General features: G+C 50.3%; 1 pseudogene; it reads left to right on the top strand.

Annotated features, from left to right (window-relative positions):
• Positions 1-16,642: 16,642 nt before the first annotated feature.
• LOC149521306 (uncharacterized) lies at positions 16,643-24,091 on the top strand (annotated as a pseudogene).
• Positions 24,092-24,338: the final 247 nt, after the last annotated feature.

Genomic DNA, 24,338 nt, shown 5'->3' with positions numbered 1-24,338 from the left:
GTGTCCCGCCCCGATACAAAGTGGCGGGACTATCCCAGACCTATAGAGGGTGCGGAACCCCAATGGGCCAGCGTCTATTCCACCTTAATTCCGCGGCCCATTGGGGACATCAGTTGGCGGCTCCTTCACGGGCGTGTACTTGGTGCGGTTCATCCCAATCCCGGACACCTGCCCCTTTTGCGGCGCGAGGGAGAACCTGGCGCACGCCTACCTCGAATGCGCCAGGTTGCAGCCCCTATTCCGGCTCCTCCAGAACCTCTTATTGAGGTTCTGGCTGCACTTTTTCCCTCACCTTTTTATTTACGCACACCCAATCTGTGGCCCCACAAAGTCACGAGACCTCCTCATCAACCTCCTCCTGGCCTTAGCGAAAGCTGCCATCTATAATACCAGGAGGAGGATGTTGGACGAGGGGATTCTCTGCGACTGTGGGGCCTATTTCCGTTCTTCCCTCGTGTCACGAATCCGGGCAGAGTTCCTATGGGCGGCGTCCATTGGCTCCATTGACAGCTTTGAGGAGCAGTGGGCGCTGTCCGGGGTTCTCTGCTCGGTGTCCCCATCCGGCTCCCTTATTTTAAACCTGTGAACCGCACTCCTTGACCCTGTTATTTTTTGTCCCCCGGATTCAGTTGAACATGGGTCCAGTGTCCCTCCCATAAAGCTGGGGAGGGGCTTTTAGAATGTGGGCAGGCTTTGCCCACCCACCTTCCCATGATTTCAAATAGGCCCTCGGTGCACCGGAGGCTGATCCTGGCAGAAACCACCATGGTCGGAGACCTCCTGGACTACGACAGGGGGGACTGGGTGGATCCCCGAGCGCTCGCTCGGCGCATGGGGCTCTCCACCCCCCGCACCTCGCTGCGCCTACTCCAGGAGGTGAAGGCGGCTTTGTCCCGGCTCGCTCTTAGCCTCCTACAGAGAGCCCTGCGAGAGGGGATGCCCTGCCCTGCCCTTCCCTTCCTACAAAGCCTCCGTCTATTTTTATTGGGCCCCTGTTCCATGGGCACCCCCAACCTCCGCACCCCTGGACTCCCAGCTGGCTGCAAAATCTGCAGCCGGTCTGTTTCCGAACCGTGCCCAGGGAACAGCTGTACACACTCATGCTCCACACTTTGCATTCCCCCACCCTCATGTCCCGCCCCGACTCTAACTGGCGGGACCACTTAAGACCTATGGAGGGTGGGAGACCCGATGGGCCAGCGTTTATTCCGATCTAATTCCGCGGCCCATCAGGGACATCAGTTGGCGGCTCCTCCACGGAGCCGTGAGCACGGGCATGTACTTGGCGCGGTTCACCCCTATCCCAGAAGCCTGCCCCTTTTGCGGCGTGAGGGAGAACCTGGCGCACGCATATCTGGAATGCGCCAGGCTGCAGCCCCTATTCCGGCTCCTCAAGAACCTCTTACTGAGGTTCTGGCTGCACTTCTCCCCTCACCTTTTCCTATATGCACACCCTATCCATGGCCCCACAAAGTCGCGAGACCTCCTCGTCAACCTGCTCCTGGCCCTAGCAAAGACTACCATCTATAATACCAGGAGCAAGATGTTGGACGAGGGAGTTCTCTGCGACTGTGGGGCCTATTTCCGTTTCTCCCTGGTTTCACAAATCCGGGCAGAGTTCCTCTGGGCGGCGTCCACTGACTCCTTCGATAGCTTTGAGGAGCAGTGGGCGCTGTTCGGAGTTCTCTGCTCGGTGTCCCCATCCGGTTCCCTTATTTTAAACCTTTAGCCTGCACTCCTCGATCCTTTTTTCATTATTTGTCCCCCGGAATTAATTGGACATGGGTCCAGTGTCCCTCCCGTAAGGCTGGGGAGGGGCTTTTAGAAGGTGGGCGGGCTTCTATTCCATCTTGGGGGCCACAAGGGCCACTGAGGGAGCATATCTCCTCGCAAAGCCCCTGTCCCACAATCCAGCTTTGGGCGTGCAGGTAACGGAGTTTCCCTCGGTGCGCCAGAGGCTGATCCTGGCAGAAACCACCAAGGTCTGGATTACGACAGGGGTGACTGGGTGGATCCCCGGGCGCTCGCTTAGCGCATGGGGCTCTCCATCCCCCGAACTTCCCTGCGCCTACTCCAGGAGGTGAAGGCGGCTTTTTTTTTTTTAGTATTGAGATTCTAGCTGCACTTCTCCCCTCACCTTTTTATTTACGCCTACCCCATCCGCGGCCCCACAAAGTCACGAGACCAACTCATCAACCTCCTCTTGGCTCTGGTGAAAGCTGCCGTCTATGATGCTGGACAAGGGGGTGCTCTGCAACTGGGGGGCCTAATTCCATTCCTCCCTTGTGTCACATATCCAGGCAGAGTTCCTGTAGGCAGCATCTACTGGCTCCATCGACAGCTTCAAGGAGCAGTGGGCGCTGTCCGGGGTTCTCTGCTCGGTGTCCCTGTCTGGTTCCCTTATTTTGAACCTTTGACCTGCACCCCCTTGTCATCTGCCCCCTAAAATTAGATGGGCTTGGGTCTAGTTGCCCCTCCCACAAGGCTGGGGGAGGGGCTTTGGGAAGGGGGAGGGCTGCACCCACCCACCCCTCCCATGGCTTCAAACAATGTGCACTACACCTTGTTTAGCATTTGTTTCTTATTATCCTTATTTATTTGTGGTCTACTTTTTCAGCTCCATATACAAGACTGTAAATAAGGGTCCTGCAAAATTATTTCGAGTTTAAAAGGGTTCTGTGGCCAAATATAATTGGGAAACACTGATCTAGACGGTGCTTGGTCTTGCCATGAGGGCAGGGGACTGGACTTGATGACCTCTCGAAGTCCCTTCCCATTCTAGTATTCTAGGATTCCCTGGAGGACAGAGCCTGGTTTATCTCAACGCTCTGGGTATGATTGAGAGGTGCTTATTTGAGACAGGCATATGAAAGTTTGGGATCTGATCCATGGGCAGCAGATGCTGTTCCTCTACCATATGGGGAATGGTGTTTGAATGAACTGTTATTAGATTATCAGACACATTGTGTTCCTACTCCTAAGGAGCAAAGGACAAATGCTGCTGTTTGGATTATGTATCCGGCTGGGAGTCAGCTGATGGAGGAACATTAAGGCATAGGAATATGAAAAGGAGAGTTTGCAACCGGAACTGGAAAAGTTCAAGTTGCAAAGGGAAGGGATGAAAGAGAGACTGACAGCTCTGAGACAGAATGGGACCCGGGCAGCCAGATGGCAGCAGTGACTCGGGCTTGACAGGAATTGGAATGTGTGATGCACAGAGATGAAGGGTAGAGACGTGTACGCCGGATGCAGAAACATATAAAGGTGCAGGGTCAGTTTTAATGGAACAAGAGAGGGAGAGCAGCTAGAGTCCACCTGAACACTCAGTGCTGAGGGAGGCCAGGCCTGAGCGCCCTGAGAATTCCTCTGCTGTGCTCAGATGCTCAGTAAACACTTCTGTTTTATGCTGGCAGAGCGTCGTTCCGGTCTAGAGAACAGGGCTGCATTATTTCCTCTGGGAGTGGAGGCTCCTGGCATCCAGAGTGATTGGATTCCCTGAAGGCCTCCACAGCAAGAGACAGAAGTGTTAAAGGATCAGAAAGGTGCAGTCCCAGAAGGTGGAAGAGCCTACAGTTTCATCCCTGGAGAAAGACTGTCACACGGAAGGAGAATAGTGATAGAAATGTAGCCGTGTTAGTCTGGGGTAGTTGAAGCAAAATGCAGGACAATGTAGCACTTTAAAGACTAACAAGATGGTTTATTAGATGATGAGCTTTCGTGGGCCAGACCCACTTCCTCCGATCAAATAGTGGAAGAAAGTAGTCACAACCATATATACCAAAGGATACAATTAAAAAAAATGAACAAATATGAAAAGGACAAATCACATTGCAGAACAGAAGGGGGATGCGGGGGGGGGGGGGGGGGGGAGGGGGAGGAAGGAAGGTGGTTCCCCCCACAGACCATACAGAGCCAAGAATGGGCACAGCCTGAGAGTCCATGATAGGAGGAACTGATGGTGATTGGATAAAACCATGAGAAATGGGATCTCAGAGAGAAGTAATCAGAGCAAAGAAAAATGGCATAGCTTGGAAATGGAAGGTCACAAAATTATACACTAGAGCTCCTCTCTGGAGGATCCTTTCTCAACCAAGACGACATTTTGGTAAGGATGGTCTCTATCCTAATTGGAGATGGCTGGAGAGATTTGAACCCGTTCTTGTAGCAGACTTTGGAGCATATCCATACAGGATGCAGGAATGGTCATTCCGGTGGGAAGAAAGGTAACAGGATATCCCACTCTTTATAGGATGTAGACTCATGACAGACCCTTTCCCTACTGAAAGATAAGGAAGACAAATTTTAAAAAAACCGATCAAAGTCCCAGCTAAAACCAATCTCACTTTAACTAGTGAATCACAGTTCCCTGTACTGTTGCCCAAAGGTTATGTTTTCCCCTACAATGTTTCCCCTGACAACACTATGCCACTGACATCAGAAGAAAAAGATAAAAGTTGAGGTAAGTGAAAACAAAGAACAAAGGTTTTTACTCAAGCAGCTGACTCCCCAGCACAGAAACAAGAACAGATAAGTTACCTAGAAGAGGAGGAGGAAGCTGTATACCAAATTTGGTGGGCCTAGCCCTTATGGTTTAGGAGTTACTGAACAGACACAGAGACAGTCTCACCAATATAGAGTCAATAACCAAGAATGTGGAAATACATCAGTGGGAATGTATTTGGCACACCCAAAATTTATGTTCATTAGGGTATGGTAATGAATCTGTGTTTGAATAGGTATTAGGAAACAAGAGGGTAATAGTGAAAGGCCATCTCCATATCACCCAGCGTAAGGCGTGGGAAGTATCTGGATGAAAATGCCATCAGGGATTCTGACATGGCATTTTACAACACTCCTCATACGGAGGCTATTGCATAGGTGGTAAAACATGGATTAATATAACCCAACCCCCTTCCAAGACCACCACAGTGTAACTTGCCATTCCCCTGAATGCATAGAATGCTTAATTCCAGATCATGATCCTGGCTGCAGAGATAACGGATCCAGATTAAGATATTTATAGCCTTATTCCCAGAGGAGTGAATAACTGACAGTCATTATCCAAATTGTGCCGTATGGACTTCAGAATATAAAACATACTGTTTCTGGCATGTGGAAACAAGAGGGATGGTCATAAGAGACACGGCCGAGCGAACAGGAGCAGCTAACGGGGAGTTTCATGAGGGAGTTCTCCAGGCGAAGGAGGAGCGATTACAGAACACTTAGGGTAAGTGATTGCCTGTTTGTGGCATACTTGCTGGTTGCCTGAAATATACTGTGTGCTGAGCTTGTGAAATATACCCATGTGCTCAGCTGTTTGTTTGAAGGATCATGTGCTGAGACCAGCAGTTGGAAGCTGTGGGCTTCTTAACGAGAATTTGAAACCTATAACCTTCTGTTCATTGGTCAATCCTTATCCAGGGGGCGGGGCTATTGAGAAGGCTAAAGCTATATAAAACCTGCTAGTAAGCGACCAGGAAGCTTAGCGAACAGAAGCAGCTAACAGGGAGCTTCAAGGGGGAATTTGATGCGGGCTAGATACTTTGGATTTAGTTCAGTTTAAAAAGTTTTAAAGTGTATCTGATTTAAATAAAAACCCTATCAAGAATCTAATTATCTGTAGGAGAGAACGCAGGTAGAAACCCAGCAGCAGAGTGGGAGCTGTCCTGTTTATTGCACCCAATGTAGCCTGTATGATTACCTGCCCTGTGGACAGGTGGTGTGTGCGCGCGCGCATTGGGTGCCAGGAGCTCCTAGCCCTGAGACCGCACACGAGCTTTGAAGGCCAGGGTGGCTGAATTGGAGGAGCTAAGGGAGGCAGAGAGATATGTAGATTAGGCTTTCTGGGACACTGTAGAACCGTCCCACCACTGCTCAGACAGCCCTTGTGCTGTTAAGGAGGATAAAAAGCTCAGGGAAGGAGAACAGTCAACTGGAGCAGAGGGAAATGATCCCATAGTTGGGACCCTCCTTGCAGAGGATGTTGTGGTATCCTCTCGCACTGAGGATACATCTCCAGGGGAGGGAACTCCAGTCCTTAGGAAAAGGCAGGTGTTAAGAATGAGGGATTTGATCATTAGAAACAGATAGCTGGGTTTGCAATGACCAGGAGAACAGTATGGTAACTTGCGTGCCTGGTGCTAAGGTTGTGGATTTCTCAAGACATCTAAATAGACTTATGTGTAGTGCTGGTGAGGAGCCGGTGGTCATGGTACATGTAGGTACCAATGACATAGGGAAGAGTAGGAGAGAGGTCCTGAAGGCCAAATTCGGCTGCTAGGAAAGAGATTGAAATCCAGGTCCTCTATGGTAGCGTTCTCTGAAATGCTTCCAAGTCCACGCACAGGGCCAGGTAGGCAGGCAGAGCTTCATAGTCTCTACGTGTGGATGAGACGATGGTATAGAGACGAGGGCTTTAGATTAGTTGGAAACTGGGAAAACATTTGGGAAAGGGGGAGCCTATACAGGAAGTATGGGCTCTACCTAAACCAGAATAGAACTAGATTGCTGGCACTTAACTTTAAAATAGTTGTAGAGCAGTTTTTAAACTAAGGAGTGGGGAAAAGCAGTCAGATGAGGAGGAGCACATGAATCTGACAGACATCTCTTAGGGGAGAGTCTATTAATAGAGATTCTCTGTGTTCTAGTAAGGAGAAGAGAATGGAAGACGATAAAATATGGGTAAGATCAGATGAGAAACAGTCAAATGAAAAGAGTGCCATTCAAAAACATCGGGAAATGGCAGACAGCTAAATAGTGACAAATAGTTTTTAGACCTCTAGCATTTGTGTATAAGCACTTTAAGATGGGTGAACTAGAGTGCCTCATATTTAAGGAGGATATTGATAAAACAGACATCCTAGAAATGTGGTGGAATGAGGACAATCAATGGGACACAGTCACATCAGGGTACAAAACATATCAGAAGGACAGAACAGGTCATGCTGGTGGGAGAGTGGTACTATACGTGAAAAAAAATGTAGACTCAAATGAATTAAAAATCTTAAATGAACCAAAATGTTCCATAGAATCTCTATGGATAGTAATTCCATGCTCTAATAATAAGAATATAGCAGTAGGGATATATTTCCGATGACCTGACCAGGATAGTGACAGTGACTATGAAATGCTAAAGGAAATTAGAGAGGCTATACAAATAGAAAAAACTCAGTAATAGTGGGGGATTTCAACTATCCTCATATTGAACAGACAGGATGCAGAGATAAAGTTTCTTGACACCTTCAATGACTGCTTCTGGGGCAGCTGGTTCTGGAACCCAGAAAAGAAGCAATTCTTGATTTTATCCTAAGTGAAACACAGGATTTGGTCCAAGAGAACCAAATATATAACTGGACTGCTTGGAAATAGAGACCATAATGTAATAAAATTTTACATCCCTGTGGTGGGAAAAACCACAATAGCACTGGTGGCTAAAGAGTTGAAATCACTGAGAGCTGAAATCACTGGTTTGGCTGAGTGCCAGACCTGTTGCACCAGTGAAGTAGCGGTGACCAGCGGCGTGGTGTGGAGCGGCGGCAGGCGAGGAGCGGCGACCGGCGGCATGGCGTGGAGTGGCGGCAGGTGAGGAGCGGCGACCGGCGGCGTGGCGTGGAGCGGCGGCAGGTGCCCAGTGGAGCGTCCAGAGGCGTGGAATGAGACAGCTGGTGGAGCTTCGTATAAGGTGCCCCCTATCTATCCCCCGATCCCCATTTCTACCCAGGTTGGGAGGTGAAACCATGCGGGTGAAGTTTGGGACTCTGGGTGGCACAGACCAAGGACAGAGACCTTTGGAGTGTCGGACTTTTTGGACTTCGGGCGATTCTTGGCTGGGGTGGGGGCTTGGCTCATGTTTGGGTTATGAACTCTGTGGTGTTTTCCCCCAAGTTAATGCCGTATGACTTCTCTCTGTTTCATTAAGGCTGTGTCCAGACTCAGGGGTTTTTTCGGGAAAAGTAGCCTTTTCCCGAAAAAACTTCCCCTGCATCCAGACTCAAGCAGCGTTCTTTCGAAATTATTTCGAAAGAACGCAGCTTCTCTTTCGATGGCGGTAAACCTCGTTTCACGAGGAAGAACGCCTTCTTTCGAAAGTTCCTCTTTCGAAAGAAGGCGTTCTTCAATGTAAATAGGGCTTCCTCGAAAGAGAGCATCCAGACTCGCTGGGTGCTCTCTCGAAAGATCCGCCTGCAGTCTAGACGCGATCTTTCGAAAGAGGCTCTTTCGAAAGAAGCCTGCAGTCTAGACATAGCCTAAATGTTTCTTTCCTACACTCAGACTCAGTGCTTGCGAGTGGGGAAGCATTGCCTCTCAGAGGCACCCAGGGGTGTGTGAATTTCCCAGATTACTGGGTGGGGGCTCAAGCTGGTTCTGTGTGTGATGGCCCCAAGATATTGAACCCAGCCCTGGTTACTGCCAGGCCTACCCGGCAGAAGGGTTACACAAAATTGATGCCCTTCTCTTCAAAGCATTGTGAAGCAATTAACCCTAATCGCAAAGTGAAACATTGTAACTATAACAGTAACTAACTCAGCACTCAGAGAGAATGTTTTAACAAATGCCACCCAGAAACTTTTGTAACTTTTTGTAACTACAACTCTTGTACATGTACAATTATTATTATACAAAATACTGTATGTGAAACATTAATTAGGGAATGTATGTAAGAGAGAGTGTGCTTGGACAATGAATGAATGGTTTGAGAGGTGCCAGCCTGAGAATGCAGCATCAAAGGGCTGAAGAAGGCATCAGGTGCCAGTGCAACCAAAAGGTGTCAAGTGGAGAAAAACTGGAGGTCTACCCTATGAGATCACTGACAAGCACCTGGCAGCCACCCTGAAGACATCAGCATGATGCAGCAATTCCCATAGACTGGCATAGGAAGAAATTCCTATAAAGATCGGACCAAAAGACTATGGAGTCAGAGTCCAAAATTCTGCTGCCGGCCCACCAGGAGCTTCAGATGCACATCTGATCAGGACTTCGCTCCCCACTACCATCACTTGTATACAGAGTACCTGGCCAGTATTCTGTCACAAGCAACTTCCAGGCTGGTAACTATAACCTGAATGAATGGATGAATGATTGAATGAATGTTCATATATTATTATCTTTACAATAAATGTGGCTTTTTACCTTATCCCCCACCCCCATAAGATCTTGCTTGCTTTTATTGGTACAACATTTTGGTGGAGAATGCAAAAGGGGGAATATTGGTAAAGAGCCTCAGGTTTTGTGGACATTGGTGTGCACACAGCTGGCTCTACAGAGAGTGGTTCAATTTTTTTTTTGGTTAACCAAAGCCTGCTGACCTCCAGAGGGTAGAAGCTTCACAAAAGAGCTCATAGTAACTAGAAGCTATGACTATTGAAATAATCTAGGCTGTGTAACTAGAAGCTACAATTATTGAAATAGTTTAGGCTATAAAAAGAAGCTATGATTATTCATTGATAGTGTAGGCTGTGTCACTCACTGCGAGGGTTCAGGGGTGATAAAGGAAACTGCACACGTGTTAAAGATGTTTATGAAAAGTCCAGGGAAAGCAGTCTCAGAGGGAGGCACAGAGTTTGAAGGAGCTCTAACCTCGCCTTTTATAAAAGAAATAACACCCTTTAAATAAATCCTTCAGAGATATGGGCACAGTACTTGGACTAAACAAGCCCTTGAAGATGTTTGTAATATTCCAGATTTGTAGGATAGATTGGCCCAATATATCCTTATATGCAAACCCCCGAATGCAGCAAGAAGAGACGCTGCAGGAATCTGGCTGCTGTGCGAGGCATGTAATAACTACCTCCGCCTAACAGCCAGTAAAGAGGAAGCAATATCTCTAAAAGAAAAACTATCCCAATCAGAAAAAGGGATAGAAAATTGGAAAATAATGGCAACAAATTCCCACAATCAAATGGAAATGATGAAACAAGCCTTACAGGAAAGTAAAAGTAATGAGACACTCCTGAAGGACCAAGTGACAGCATATAAAGAAGTAGAAAAACAAAATCAGGCTTTAATCAAAGAACATCAGGTCCTGCAAGGCATGGTTAAGAAATTAACATTAGAACAGAGTAAAACCGCAGAAAATCATAATCAATGCAATTCTTTTATTAAGCATTTGAAACAAAAATTAGGTTTTGCTACTCGCCAGGTAGCGGCTGTCCAATCAGGAAAATGGGACCCTGCCGAATGTCAAATACCATCAGATTGGGAGGAAGAGATTTGGGACGACAAACAGAAGGATCTTGTAGCCCAGGTGGCAGCCATAGAATGGCGCACTGTGACCACCCCGGGTGGATGGGGGGGGGGGAAGGGTAAATCAACAGGTCACTACTGTCCCAGTGTCAGCATCAGATTTAAAAGCAATAGCTGACCATTTGGGAACACTCAACCGAGAATTTTTTTCTCGATGGCGTACCAATGCCATCTTATTGGCAGGAAGGGAAACACTCACTAAGGGAAATTTATCGCCTTATGGGCATATGTGCGGCACCAGACATAAGAGCTGCCCTGGACCGCATAAGTGTTGGAGCTGCCGATACTGAGTTGGCTCTAATGGCCACCTTTGGGGAACAAATAGGCAGATGAAATTTTATTGCCCAAGCTGTACCTTCCACCCAGGATTCTAATGAGGATCCTGAAAATTATCTTACCCGGTGGGCTCTAATGCAGATAATGGCTGGTTTAGTAACCGTACCTGCCAACACAGACTTAGATGAAATCCCGTTCTCCATACCTTCGCTCAGGGACTGCACTGCATCGCTGCTTCCCGACTATTCTGGGAAACTTGCCGTTTGGCAGGATGGGCACCCCGCCACCTTAAGAGAACTGAAAGGGATGGTACAACAGATAACGACCCACGCCGGACCAAAGCCCAATATTAAAGGAAAAAGTGGCATACATGCGGCAATGGAGCCACAGTCACTTTCTCTAATGAAAGTGGAACTAAGGGATTTGCAGGATCCCGAGGAGGGTACTCGAGAGGCAAATTCAGGGGAAGGGGGAATCATCAGTTCAGGGATCGTCTACACCCAGACCTTCAAAGATCTCAGTTTGCCGACGGGACTACACAACCAGAAAGACCCGTCTCTGAGATGCGCCGCATGGCATGGAAATTAGCAGCACAGCTGGGAGGGGATAGAGAGAAATGGGTCAGAGCCCCTCTTACTGATATTATGAAGGAAGTTCTTAGACTGCAGGGCCAGCGAGGAAACGTTTCAGGAGTAAGAACCCCCAGCGCTCCCCCGCCGCACCTCCTACCGCCTCTTCCTTTAGCTGATCAGGAATATTACTAGGGAAGCCCACTGGATGTAGAACCCCCACTTGGCATAGGAGCCCAACAGTGGAGGTTTACAGGAGAATTGACCTGGGATCCAGGAAAGAGACCCTATCTCTATGTCCAGCAGGGAAATCTAGCTCCTATGTTGGCTCTAATTGATACCGGAGCTTCGGTGTCTCTCATTAAAACTGCTCCCCAGGCGGGGACCAGGGGGCAACTGATCATGCTTCAATCTTTTCAGGGAAAACCCAGCCCCGGACAAGAATGGGTGCAGGTACCATTCTCTGTACAAGGATTCCACACCACTGGGAATCTAATTCAAGCAAAGCATATGACTGATGCCGTGATTCTAGGCATGGACTGGCTGTTTAAAAATATTATTATTGATCTCCCCGGAGGCGCTCTTTGGAAACTGGAAACCCTTCCCCCTTATCTCCCTACAGCAAGTCTTGACAACATTATCACTGCTAAAAGTGATAAGCTCGGGGCTGCTCTCATGGTAGAGCAGCAGGAGGAGTGGCGTTTAAAGTTCCCTATGGTATGGATGCAGAGGAAAACAGATTGTGGAAAAATTAACGCTTGTGTTAAGATTGTAGGTGAATTGGTGTCCCCCCAAAAACAATATCGGTACCCCAGGGAAGCAGAGACACAACTAGTCCAAATCATTCAGGACCTGGAAGAGCAGGGAGTGATTAGAAAAACTAACTCCCCTTTTAACTCTCCTGTATGGCCAGTCATGAAGGCAGACGGGAAATCCTGGAGACTAACCATTGATTACAGGAGAATCAACAAAGGAAGTGTGCCCATGGCCCCAATCGTGGCAGATATGACAAGTCATTCAAAAGGTGCAAGCCACCTCCAGGTATTTTTCTGTTATAGATCTGGCTAATTGTTTCTTTGCAATCCCATTACATCCGGATTCACAGGACAGGTTTGCCTTCACCATCAAGGAACAGCAGTACACATTTAACCGCACGGCTATAGCTATGGGATGCACTGAAATGCAGATACTTGCCTTATCTACTTTGGAACATGAAATATTTTGGGTAATTTCGGGTAACATTAAGGTTTTGATGCATTTGTTAAGACAAAGAAAAAGGTCATTGTTTGACACTTATCAATATGACTGGATGCAATATGTTTCCAGTACTGTCACACCAGACCTGTTAATTGGGGAAATTATTGTAAAAATAACACATCAACAGTCTCTGGAGGCAAAGGTGTGGAAGGTTAGCCCACTCCCCATATTACACATGGGATCATTTTGGCTACCTCGTACCTCGAGCCAGTGGGCTGGGGAGGAAGGAAAACTATTGGACACTAGGGCTGTGTCCAGACTCAGGGGTTTTTTCGGGAAAAGTAGCCTTTTCCCGAAAAAACTTCCCCTGCGTCCAGACTCAAGCCGCGTTCTTTCGAAATTATTTCGAAAGAACGCGGCTTTTCTTTCGATGGCGGTAAACCTCATTTCACGAGGAAGAACGCCTTCTTTCGAAAGTTCCTCTTTTGCAAGAAGGCGTTCTTCAATGTAAATAGGGCTTCCTCGAAAGAGAGCATCCAGACTCGCTAGGTGCTCTCTTTCGAAAAAGCGGATTGCTCTTTCGAAAGATCCGCCTGCAGTCTAGACGCGATCTTTCGAAAGAAGCCTGCAGTCTAGACATAGCCTAGAGGTTGTACTGACTGGACTCCTCAAAAATGGGTATGCTTCACCTTACCTGTTGCCCCAGAACCTTGCAGTACAGATGTTTCATTGGGATCATGTATGTGGGATGAATTGAATAACGAAACCAAAGTATTGTTCAACGGGCAATGTGTATGTATCCACTCTTGGGAAGAAGTATTTTGAGAGGATGGGAGTGCCGCAAATGTCTGCGGTCGGAGAGCCACAAGCCTGAGCCAGAAAGGCCACATCTGCACCCAGGAACAGGTGTGTATGAAAAAAGAAGAGCTCAGGCAGGCCTACAGAAAGTCCAGGGAGTGGAGATCCCGCTCTGGGGCAGCACTCTAGACCTGTCCCTTTTATGAGTGGCTGCATTGCATCCTGGGGGGGGGGGGCGGGGGGCGGAAGGGAGTGGGGGAGAATCAGTCCCTTCCCCCCATCTCTTTGTGGACTCCAGCCTGGAGACACCCATCGTCAGCCTCCCGAATGATGTGACTGTGCACCAGGAGGAAGGAGGAGGACCTGGAGGAGAAAAACAAGGACAGCCGGGAGATAATGCCCGCCAGCCAGGCTCTCCTTGAAGCTAGTGCCCACCTCCCAGGATGTTCCCTGGCTGTGTCCAAACCCTGGGAAAGGCACATCAGGTGAGTTCTATTACTTTCCCTATCTACACGCAGGGGGAGGCGGCCGAGGGCCTGCACACTCCTCCTTTGGCATTAGGATAGCACAGCAACCTGGGCATGTGAGTGCACATGGAACGCCTGTCCGGAGCAGACAGCACCATGAGGTTGCAACATAGGAACCTTGCGCTCCTTCTCACAAGGTTCCTGCATAGGCCTGCCTTACTCCCAACTCTGTGTTGGGACACCTTCCTACCACAAGCCACCACTAAGGAGGCTGGGGTCATGCCCACACTTTCAGGGCAACATCCTCTTCCAGTCAAGCATGGCAAGGCAGAGGACAGCAATGTCCTTCAGGGAAACCAGCAAGGATAAAGGAAGAGGAGAGGACCCCAGTACCACCTTCCCTGGCAAGTGGTGTCTGCCGCTCACACACACCTCCACCACATTCATGTGCTCACATAGCCCTTTGCAGAACAACCTAAAACATTAACCTGCCTCATCACCAATGGCCATCATTCTGGTACTTCGCAATCTCTCTACCTTCTGCCCAGAACTTGGGATGCAACTTTTATAATAGAACACTAGAACTGGAAGGAACCTCAAGTTGTCATCAAGTCCAGGCCCTGCACTCAGAGCAGGACGAAGCGCCATCTAAACTGGGGTGGCCAACATGCAGCTCTCGAGCCGTATATGGCTCTTTGCTCATAGAAATGTGGCTCTTAGAATTACCATGCATCTGATTTTTCCTGGGCATGTCCTCATTTTCTCATGTTAAATTGCTGCCAGACCAGCTTTTTTAAAAACACAAAAAATGTCTGGGATTCGGGAAGGGGGTGGCGGTACCTGCCTTCAAGGGAACGTTCGACTATCTTTCAGAGCCACGTGCCTCGACAGTTTACGGCTGCTCTGCGACCAGGGCCGACTTATCCATTAGGCACAGTGCCTAGAGTCCATGATCACTTTCATGGGCCCCTAAAAGTTTTTCATTTCTTTTAAAATCAGAAGAAAAAAAATGAACTTTTAGGGTCGAAGAAAATGTTTTACTTCCCCCCCCCCCCCACATCAGAAAAAAAAATGAAACTTTTAGGGCCCACCAAAATCTATTAAATTTTGCCTAAAACAGGAAAAAAAAAATGAAGGATTTAAAGTTATATCAAAAATAATTTAAAAAATTTTTTTTAATGGAGGAAGGGGCCCACAAAGGCAAATTGCCTAGGGCCAACGAAAGTCATAACGCGGCCCTGTCTGCGACCCAGGGTGTTAATAAAAGAATCTGGGGCTGCCTGGCTCTGGGGGAGGCGTGGGTGTACTGGGTTAGAGCAGGGGAGCTGGGGTGCCTCGCTCTCTGGGAGGGGTGAGGACATTGGGTTAGAGCAGCAGTGCGGCAGGGAAGCGGGGGCCAGGCACAAGGTGTCCCCTCATACCACGAGAGCCAGCGGGGATGCGGCAGCCCCAGCAGCAGCAGGGTGGCGGCCAGAGTCCCGAGCTTGGCATACGTGGGGGACAAGTTTGCCGGCTCCCGAGCCCGGCTTCCTTTGCGGGTCACTGCCCTGGTGGATTCAGGGTGTGGGCAGACCCTGGTACGGGCCGACCTGGTGGGGGAAACGGGCCCCCGGCGCCCCCCGGTCCATGTTCAATGTGTACACGGGCGAGTAGAAGCATACCCCACAACCTGGGTGCACCTCAAGGACGGGGCCCAGGAAGGATGGGTCCATGTGGCCCTCGTACCCGGATTGATATATCCCGTCCTGCTAGGACGCGACTGGAAGGGCTTCGAGCAGACCCTAAGAGAATGGCCGGGTCAGGGAGGGGAGAAGGTGGTGCTAGCCGCCGACCCCAAAGCGGCCTCAGGGGGCGGCGGGGAAGGGGACGAGATTCCGTCTGACTTTATGAGGGAGCAGAGGGAGGACTCCTTGCTGCAGCAAGCCTGGGAGCAAGCCGCTAGAAATGCGGGGGAAGCGGACAGACAGAGGATAGCACAGATTTTCCCCAGATTTGAGATCCAGGGCAACCGACTGTATAGGGTGACGGAAGGGAAGGAACAAGGGGAAGTCATCACCCAGCTATTGGTGCCCGTGCAGCATCATCGGCAGCTACATAGTAACCCTTGGGCCGGACACCTAGGGTACGAAAAGACGATTAGCCGCCTCCTTCAGAGGTTTTACTGGCCCGGTATCTACTGAGCCACCCGGGACTTTTGTGAGCCCTGCCCCGAATGTCAGAAGACCGGGCCCCGGGCGGGTCCCACGGGCACCCTTAGTACCTCTCCCTGTAATAGAGGTCCCCTTCCAGAGGATAGCAATGGACCTAGTGGGGCCCTTAGAACCAACGAAAAGCCGTTTTCAATACATCTTAGTAGTTATAGACTATGCAACACGCTACCCGGAGGCCGTCCCCCTATGGAATACAACCGCCTCGACGGTCGCGGAGCAACTGGTGAAGATATTCGCGAGGGTGGGTTTGCCAGAAGAGATCCTGACCGACCAAGGTACGAATTTCACATCCAACCTCATGAAGGAGCTGTGTCATCTGTTCCGGGTCAAGGCCCTGAGGACGTCCGTGTATCATCCCCAGACGGATGGTTTAGTGGAGAGATTTAATTGCACCCTCAAAGGTATGCTTAGAAAATTTGTCCAGGACGATCCCGGCGGGTGGGATCGGGCCCTCCCGGCCCTGATGTTCGCCGTCAGGGAGGTGCCGCAAGCCTCTACCGGGTTCTCCCCTTTCGAACTCTTGTACGGGCGACAGCCCAGAGGGATTTTAGACGTGATTCGGGAGACCTGGGAGGACCAGGTGACACAGACAGCTGGGTCGGTACCCTATATCCTCAAGCTGCAAGAGAGGTTACAACGGGTGGGGGAGTTCGCCAAGCAAAACCTCCTCGATGCTCCGGTATTACGACCGCAGGGCGAGGCTGCGAACCTTCCAGCCAGGTGATAGGGTACTCCTCCTGCTACCTGAGCAGTTATCTAAACTACTAGCACGGTGGCAAGGGCGCTTTGAAATTGTCCGGAAGGTAGGGGACATAAACTACGAAGTGAGGATGCCAGGAAGGAGGAAAACAACGAACATTTATCATGTGAACCTCCTAAAGGAATGGCGGGTGCAGGAGAGCCTAATGGGACTCGAGGGAGGAGTGGCGGGGGAGTTCCAGATAGGGGCGGAGTTAATGGAGGCACAACAGGGGGAGATCGAGGCCTTCTGAATGAGTTCCCGCAGGTGCTGACAGAATTACCCGGGCATACGAAGGTGGCATGTCATCACCTCGCGACCGAACCTGGCTGCACGATCCGCAACCCGGTACGACTTCTACCTCGGAAACTGTGGCCGACGGTTAGGGAGGAGGTGGGCAAGATGTTGCAGTGGGACGTAGTGGAAGAGTCTCATAGCGCCTGGAGGAGCCCCATCGTGCTGGTCCCCAAGTCGGATGGCTCCGTCCGGTTTTGCATCGACTTCCGCAAGGTCAACGCGGTGTCGCAATTCTATGCTTATCCTATGCCCCGCGTAGATGAACTACTAGAGCGGCTCGGGACAGCCAGGTATCTGTCTACCCTCGATTTAGCCAAAGGGTATTGGCAAATACCGCTGACGCCCGAATCGCGAGAGAAAACGGCCTTTTCAACACCCTTCGGCCTGTATCAATTCATAAAAATGCCATTCGAGCTTCAAGGAGCCGCAGCCACCTTCCAGCGTCTAATGGACCGGGTGATACGGCCCCATGAAGACTACGCTGCCGCCTATATAGACGACATAATTATATACAGCCAGACCTGGCCCGAGCATGTGAGACGGGTAAGGGCGGTACTGTCCGCGTTGCAGGAAGCGGGGCTGATGGCAAACCCATCCAAATGCCATTTTGGGCAGCAGGAGGTCTCCTATTTGGGGTATACGGTGGGAAAAGGTAAGATCCGCCCCCAGGTGAGTAAGATCGAGGCCCTACGAGACTATCCCGTGCTGAACACCAAGCGGCAGGTTCGACAATTTTTAGGTCTGGCCAGCTATTACCGCCGATTTGTGCCAGACTTCACTACGTTGGCAGCCCCACTGATGGACTTGACACGAGACTCAGCGCCCAAAAGGGTAAGGTAGGATCCCCAGTGCGAAAGAGCCTTTAGAGGTCTGAAACAACACCTCACCCAGGCACCGGTGTTGGCCCAACCCGACTTCTCTAGGCCTTTTATTCTACAGACGGACGCTTCGGAGGTGGGCCTCAGGGCGGTACTCTCGCAAGGGGGGGGGAGGAGCACCCCAGCGTGTACATCAGCCGCAAACTAATACCAAGGGAACAGAATCATTCCACAATAGAAAAGGAGGCATTAGCAGTAAAATGGGCCGTCAACCCGTTCATGGTGGTGATGGACCATGCCGCGCTACGATGGCTCCAAGCCATGAAGGATTCCAACGCACGGATTATGCATTGGTATCTGGCGTTACAGCCATATCGTTTCAAGATAAGCCGAGCGGGGAAGGCCAATGGAAACGCAGATTTCTTTTCAAGAAACATGACTGAAGACCAAGGAAGCCAGAGGGGACAAGAGCAGGATGTGAGGGGGAAGGTGTGTGACGGGGTGAGGCCCGCCTACCCCCCCGAAACAGGCCCACCCTATACTGACCCGGCGATTGCCCTTTCACTGGTGGGGGCAACACAGCGGGGGCTGCTCGCGTGCCGGCGGTGTAGCACGGCCGCGCGCCAGCTGAGCAGCGGGCCCGCAACCGTTGCTGAGCAACGCCGGGCGCAGGGCCGCTGTGTAATGGCGGCCGGAAGTGACGACAGGGGCGGGGGAATGTGGGATGCAGAGGCGGACGGGTAAGAGGCGGGGGAATAAAAGCCCAAGAGGGGCAGAGGGAAAGGGGAGGAAGCAGGAAGGGAGGAGGGAGAATAGTCAGAAGCAATAGGCGGGGTGGAAGCAGCCCAGGGCAGGGCAAGGAGCCAGCGCACCGGCGGGTTTCGGGAATAGACCCACTTATTTAGCCATTTAAATTTAAATGAAGCCGTGATTATTTAAATTTAAATCGCAGCTTCATTTCCCTTTGCCGATCAGCCTAATCTACGTGGCTCCATCGATGGAGCCAGGTAGTGTAGACACACCCTTAGTGTTTAAGTTGTGGGTGATTCAGAAGCTTATGCTAAAGATAAGTGGGCTATTTTAAAAGTAGTAAAAATAAAAACCTTTTGTTTAAAGCTATCACTTTCAAAATAGTGAAACACCCTAATGAGTTTTATTTTAAAGTTTACAAGACTGTTTCATGTATTTAATATGTTGTTTGCTTCACAGTAAGGTCATAAAATGAGAGACCCTTAGAAGAGAAGGTAAACAAGCTCAAAAGAAAAAGGAAAGACCCCCGAAAAATTAAATTCACCAGCATCAAGGACTGATGGATGGATGGATGAAGCCCAGTAAATATATATTTTTTTGCTTATTGGTTTAAGTAAATACACAGGTGTGGGTGAGAAAAAAATAGTAAACTTAACATCTCTGGGGTGTTTAACATTTTTATATGCTCTACTTCATTAGTAGGACAACGTTATAGTCAGAGCCATGGGGACGGCTCCACCAGAACTGGCAAAGAACCAGGAATCTACTCAGAGACTATCAACAATGGCAACGGCCATGCAAACCAGCACAAGAGCACAGGTGAAGCTGTAGGACAGGCCGAAACTCATACTCAAGGACAAAACAAGGGACTCTGGTAACAAGCAACCACACTCCAGTTCCTCAGTGGTTGTAAGGAATAAGTCTGGACACTCTGGATGCAGATGAAAACAAGTCAGAGGATTTATTACACACTGCACTGGTGGAGTGACAACCAGGGGTTAACCTGGTGAACACTGGTTAAACGAAACATTACAATAGATTATATAGGCAGCAGAGGGACGGAGGAGAAGCAATTTGATAGGTTCTAGCCTCATGATGAAATGAGCATGTAAGCCAATAACCTATGAAAGATTACATAACATCTTTCTGGGTGAACTTTCTGGGTGTCTGGCTGGTGAGTCTTGCCCACATGCTCAGGGGTTAGCTGATCGCCATATTTGGGGTCGGGAAGGAATTTTTCTCCAGGGTAGATTGGCAGAGGCCCTGGAGGTTTTTCGCCTTCCTCTGTAGCATGGGGCACAGATCACAGCTGGAGGATTCTCTGCATCTTGGGGTCTTCAAACTATTTGAAGGCTTCAATATCGGAGATATAGGTGAGAGGATTATTCTAGGAGGGGGTGGGTGAGATTCTGTGGCCTGCACTGTGCAGGGGGTCAGACTAGATGATCAAACTGGTCCCTTCTGACCTTAAAGTCTAAAGCCTATGGCTGTGTCTACACTGGGCCACTTATTCCGGAAAAGCAGCCGCTTTTCCGGAATAAGCTGCGAGCTGTCTACACTGGCCCCTTGAATTTCCGGAAAAGCAACGACGCTGTACTGTACAAAATCAGCTGCTATTCCGGAAACACTATTCTGCTCCCGCTCGGGCATAAGTCCTTATTCCGGAACACTGTTCCGGAAAAGGGCCAGTGTAGACAGCTTTTCCGGAAAAGCAGAAAAAACAGAAAAAAGCGGTTTGGACGCTGGGAGACCCCGTAGGAGCCGCAGACTTCCTAGTAAGCCCGAGCTGTTAAAGAGCTCTCAGGCTGCTGGGCGCACGTGCCAGGAGCCTGCCTGGGTCAGCTCTGCCACCTGCTGTGCTGCCCAACAGGTCATCTCACCGCGCCATGGCAGCTCCAGCCGGAGAGCCGCCTGGACCCCCAGCGGAGGAGGCCCCCAGGGGCCGCAAAAGGCGGACCCCATCATGGACCCCCAGGGAGCTGGAGACCCTCCTGGAGTTATGGAAGGAGGAGGAGGGTCTCCACGACCTCCATTCCCGGTGCCGCAACGCCAACCTGTACACCCGGCTTGCACAGAACCTGGCCCACCAGGGACACCCCAGCTGCAATTGTGAGCAGGTCCGCTCAAAAGCGAAGGAGTTGCAGCTGGGGTACGTCAGGGCCACTGAGGGCAGGGGGGCAGGGCCCAACGCCTGCCCATACTTTGAGGAGCTCCACTCCTTTCTGGGAGAGCCCGCCCCTCAAGCCCCACCGGTCCCCGTGGACACCTGCCAGCGCCAACCCATCAACCGTCCCACCGAGCCGGAGGAGGGAGAAGAGAGCGGCAGCGCATCTGGCGAGGAGGCCACCATTGCCACCCAGCAGGCCCCCTCCAGCAACTCCTCCGAGGCCGGGGAGGAACCCACTGGTGAGTCTGTGCAGTTTGCACTCCCAAAGGGTGGGGGGGGGGGGCGGAAGGCGGGGGGTGGGGAGCCAGGTGCCCGGAGGGGGGAGGGGGAGAGCATGTCACTCAGGCCACGTGAGCTGCACGCTGCGTAGCATGAGGCAGCAAGCAGCAGGTGCAACCACGTGCAGCCTGGTGACCAAGCGGCACGTGGCCACAGCAGGCAGCTGCAGGCCACGCCTGGGACCCTGTTGCTCACACACATTCGGCGGGACCAGGGGGAAGGGTGGATGCCGGCTGGAACCGGCCAGGGCCCCAGGGACTCAGCCCAGAGCCCGCAGCTCCGCCAAGGGTGCAGCACAGAGAACGGCACACTGTCCCATGCCTGGCTGTGAGGCACAGCCAGCTTCTATTGGGTAGACCGCAGCGTCACGGTCCTGTGAACGTGGCCCCCACTGAGCCCCTCGCCTGCTCCCAGTGCCTCGGCTGGTTCCCCAAGGGAAGTCCCCACTGGGGCCACACATGTTCCTGGGCTACCGGGCTTGCGGGAGGGATCGTGGGAGGGAGAAGGGCCCCTGAGTTGTGCTGTAAGGATGGGACATCCCCCCACCCAGTCACTCTTCTGGTTCCGTCCAGGAGATATCCCACGCGAGGGGATCTGAGAGCCCAGACCGCCTCTGCCAGATGTGCTCCCAGGCACTGCGTCCGCGGACCACCCGGTCCCACCAGTCGGTGCTGATGTCCAAACTCCAGAGTGGCCGGTATACGGTGGGGTGCTGATGCGATAGGGTTGCCAGGGCCTCCCTGGTGAGGGAGTCCAAGGCGATCTCTGCCTCCTGGTCCATGAACAGCATGGCACCGGCCTGCAGCACGAGCTGCATCCACCTGAACAGCCCCAAGAGGGGCCCGACCAGGCACATGGTCACCCGTGGCTCCATGGCAGAGAGCAGGGCAGAAAAAAAAAAAACGCAGGCAAAAGCAGTTGGGGGCCAAAGGGTGGTGTCCCCAAAAGTCAGAGAGCAACCACAGACCCTGTGAAGGGTGCCAGTCCCTGGCAGAGGCCCCAAGGCACGGGAGCAGGAGACCAACGGCTGCCCGGCGAGACCCCTTTAACCATGTGTCTGAATGGCGCTCTGGCCCTGCCCCCGGAAAGGTCTGGTGGCCTTTGCCCTCTTCAAAATGGCTCCCGGCTTCTGCTTTTCCAGAAAAGCGCGCCGCCAATGTAGATGCGCTTTTCCAGAAAAGCGCTTCGTTATGACGATAACTCCGGGGCCAATGTAGACGCTCCTTTTCCGGAAAAACTGAAAACTGAATAGTATTCCGTTTTAAGCATTTCCGGAAAAAGGTGCCAGTGTAGACGTAGCCTATGAGTCTATCTCCGCCCATCGCCAATTAAACATCTTATCAATAATGCAGGTAGTTATTCCTATCAAGCTAAATAAGCCCAACAAACAAGACAGCAACGTTGTCTATTGAAATTATAATGTGTCTACTACGGAATGATACCACCTCGCGTTGGCATGGTCCTTGGGTCCCATGCCCATATCTAGGAATAAAGCAAGACAGTGAGAACAACATTAAAGTTTGTTTTGGTACCAGCCAGTGTCTTATCTGGATGAGGCCCCTTGGAATATGGTTGCCAGGGCAACCAGGGTCATGTTAACTGCTTGTGCTGTGTGTTCACAGGCCTGTCTCAAATTTAGGATTAAATAGGGGTTCTTAGCAAAATACTACAGACTCTCAGTTTACCCTACAGCGGTCAACACCACACCGAAAACTGAACGAAAATGCCCACAGTCACAAACCCAGAGCACATGCTCTAGGGGTTGTGAATAAAAAAAACCAATGACTGCCAGCAACAGCCATGAAGGGGGTGGTGTTTATGAACAATCCAATATGTATTATGGATTAGTCTCCTGCCTTCGTAAACTTGCCACAACTGTTCATAACTTTGCAAAGATTTTGAAAAAGTCATGCAGAGTTGTGGCAGCCTGTAATTGCAGGGGGTTGAGATGAAAGGATGGCTAGAAAAAACATCAAAAAAGAGAAAAGACTCTTCTGAATAACTTAAAAGGCTTTAATTTTTTAGAGGGTAGTTCTAAGTAGGCATGACTAGTTGTGGAAAGGGGTCGGGGCATCCTCAGGGGTTCTCATTAGATAAGGTGTAAACAAAAGAGGAGACAGCATTTGGCAGATAAATGGGTGGCTGCCAAAAAGTTCCAGGCCAAGATCGCGGCAAAAATTTTAAAAAAGGCTAAAGAGATGATGAGGAAGAAAATACCAAAGAGAGATGCCATCTACTGGAGGCTCACAAAATGACTTATCTGAAAATGAGGCAGAATCCGACTTGCAGGATGGTGATGAGTCTGTAGATGTAGCCCTGTCTAGTCCTGATAACTCAGAGACCCCGCTGACTCTGAAATAGCATCAGATGTAGAAGATGCCCCTGATGGTCCCATAGAGGAACCCACGTACCCCTGAAAATCCACAGGTGTATATGGAGAGAGTGAGAAGTTGGCAACACGAAGTACCTAGATTTGGAGGGTCAGTGAATTGTGAGGAATTTCTTTTTGTAAATCTCGAGTGAATAAATTGAGCTGAACAGGTTGTTGAAGCCACACACAGGGGGATACAGTTAGCTCTCAGTGACGTTAATGGAAGGATAGGTCCTGATTATGTTCAGTTGCATTTAGAGAGCTGTAATTTAACTCACTCCTTGTTTTCAGTCAGAAGAACTAGGGATGAGCTCTCAGCTGGGGATTTCTTAAATCAGACCTCAGAGCAATAGAGAGTTGCACCTTGATGGGATATTGCGCCTCGTTGTGACCATTGTAAAAAACATCGGTGGGGGTGGTTGTAGAGTTTTAAATTCTATCCTCAGTAGTCAAATCACCCATAAAGAGAGATAGTATTTAGTAGACCTGACTTACACTGGTACCAGTTTATGTTTTGTGGGTGGGCTCTTGGCTGTCTCGTCTGACCGTAAACCTATGGATGCAGAATTGTTAGGGGGGCGAGAGAGCTGCATGAGAAACTGGGGTGGTCAGATAAAAAAAGGTTATGCTCAGTGATGTAGCGGCATTTGAGCAGCAATTAGGAGTCAGCGTACAGGTGGTGCTTTCTGCTGCAAAAGGCGGATGGGGCTTTAAAACGGGGCCAGTGTACCCCACGACTTTTTTCATGCTTTTGCATAATGAACATTATAGGGTTCTGGATGTTAAAAAGTTGTTTGGTGCGAAAAATTGTGAGTTTTGCCAGGAAGTGTATAGTCACGACCACTCTTGCTGGTATCGTTGCCGCCTCTGCTTGAGCGCAACATACTCTGACAACGTGGGCATGCCGCTGAGGTGCCCTAGCTATAGACTGTATTGTCAGTCCAAAGAGTGCTTAGACAGACACAGACTGTGCATCGAAAAAACAAGTCGAATGCCTGTCTAAAACTTTGTGTGATGAGTGTCAGTCTTACGTGGACAAGCAGCAACATATAAAGGGCAGCGCTGTAAGCAGTGTAAGGGATTGATTGTTGGCAATGTAGACAGCCACCTATGTTTTATGGACTGTATTAAAAATCCCAAATCATCAGAAAAGTACTT

The sequence above is a fragment of the Pelodiscus sinensis genome, chromosome 29 (genome assembly GCF_052426305.1).
Source record: "Pelodiscus sinensis isolate ZL-2025 chromosome 29, ASM5242630v1, whole genome shotgun sequence".
Classification (NCBI taxonomy): Eukaryota; Metazoa; Chordata; order Testudines; family Trionychidae; genus Pelodiscus; species Pelodiscus sinensis.
This window is presented reverse-complemented; position numbering and strand designations above follow the sequence as displayed.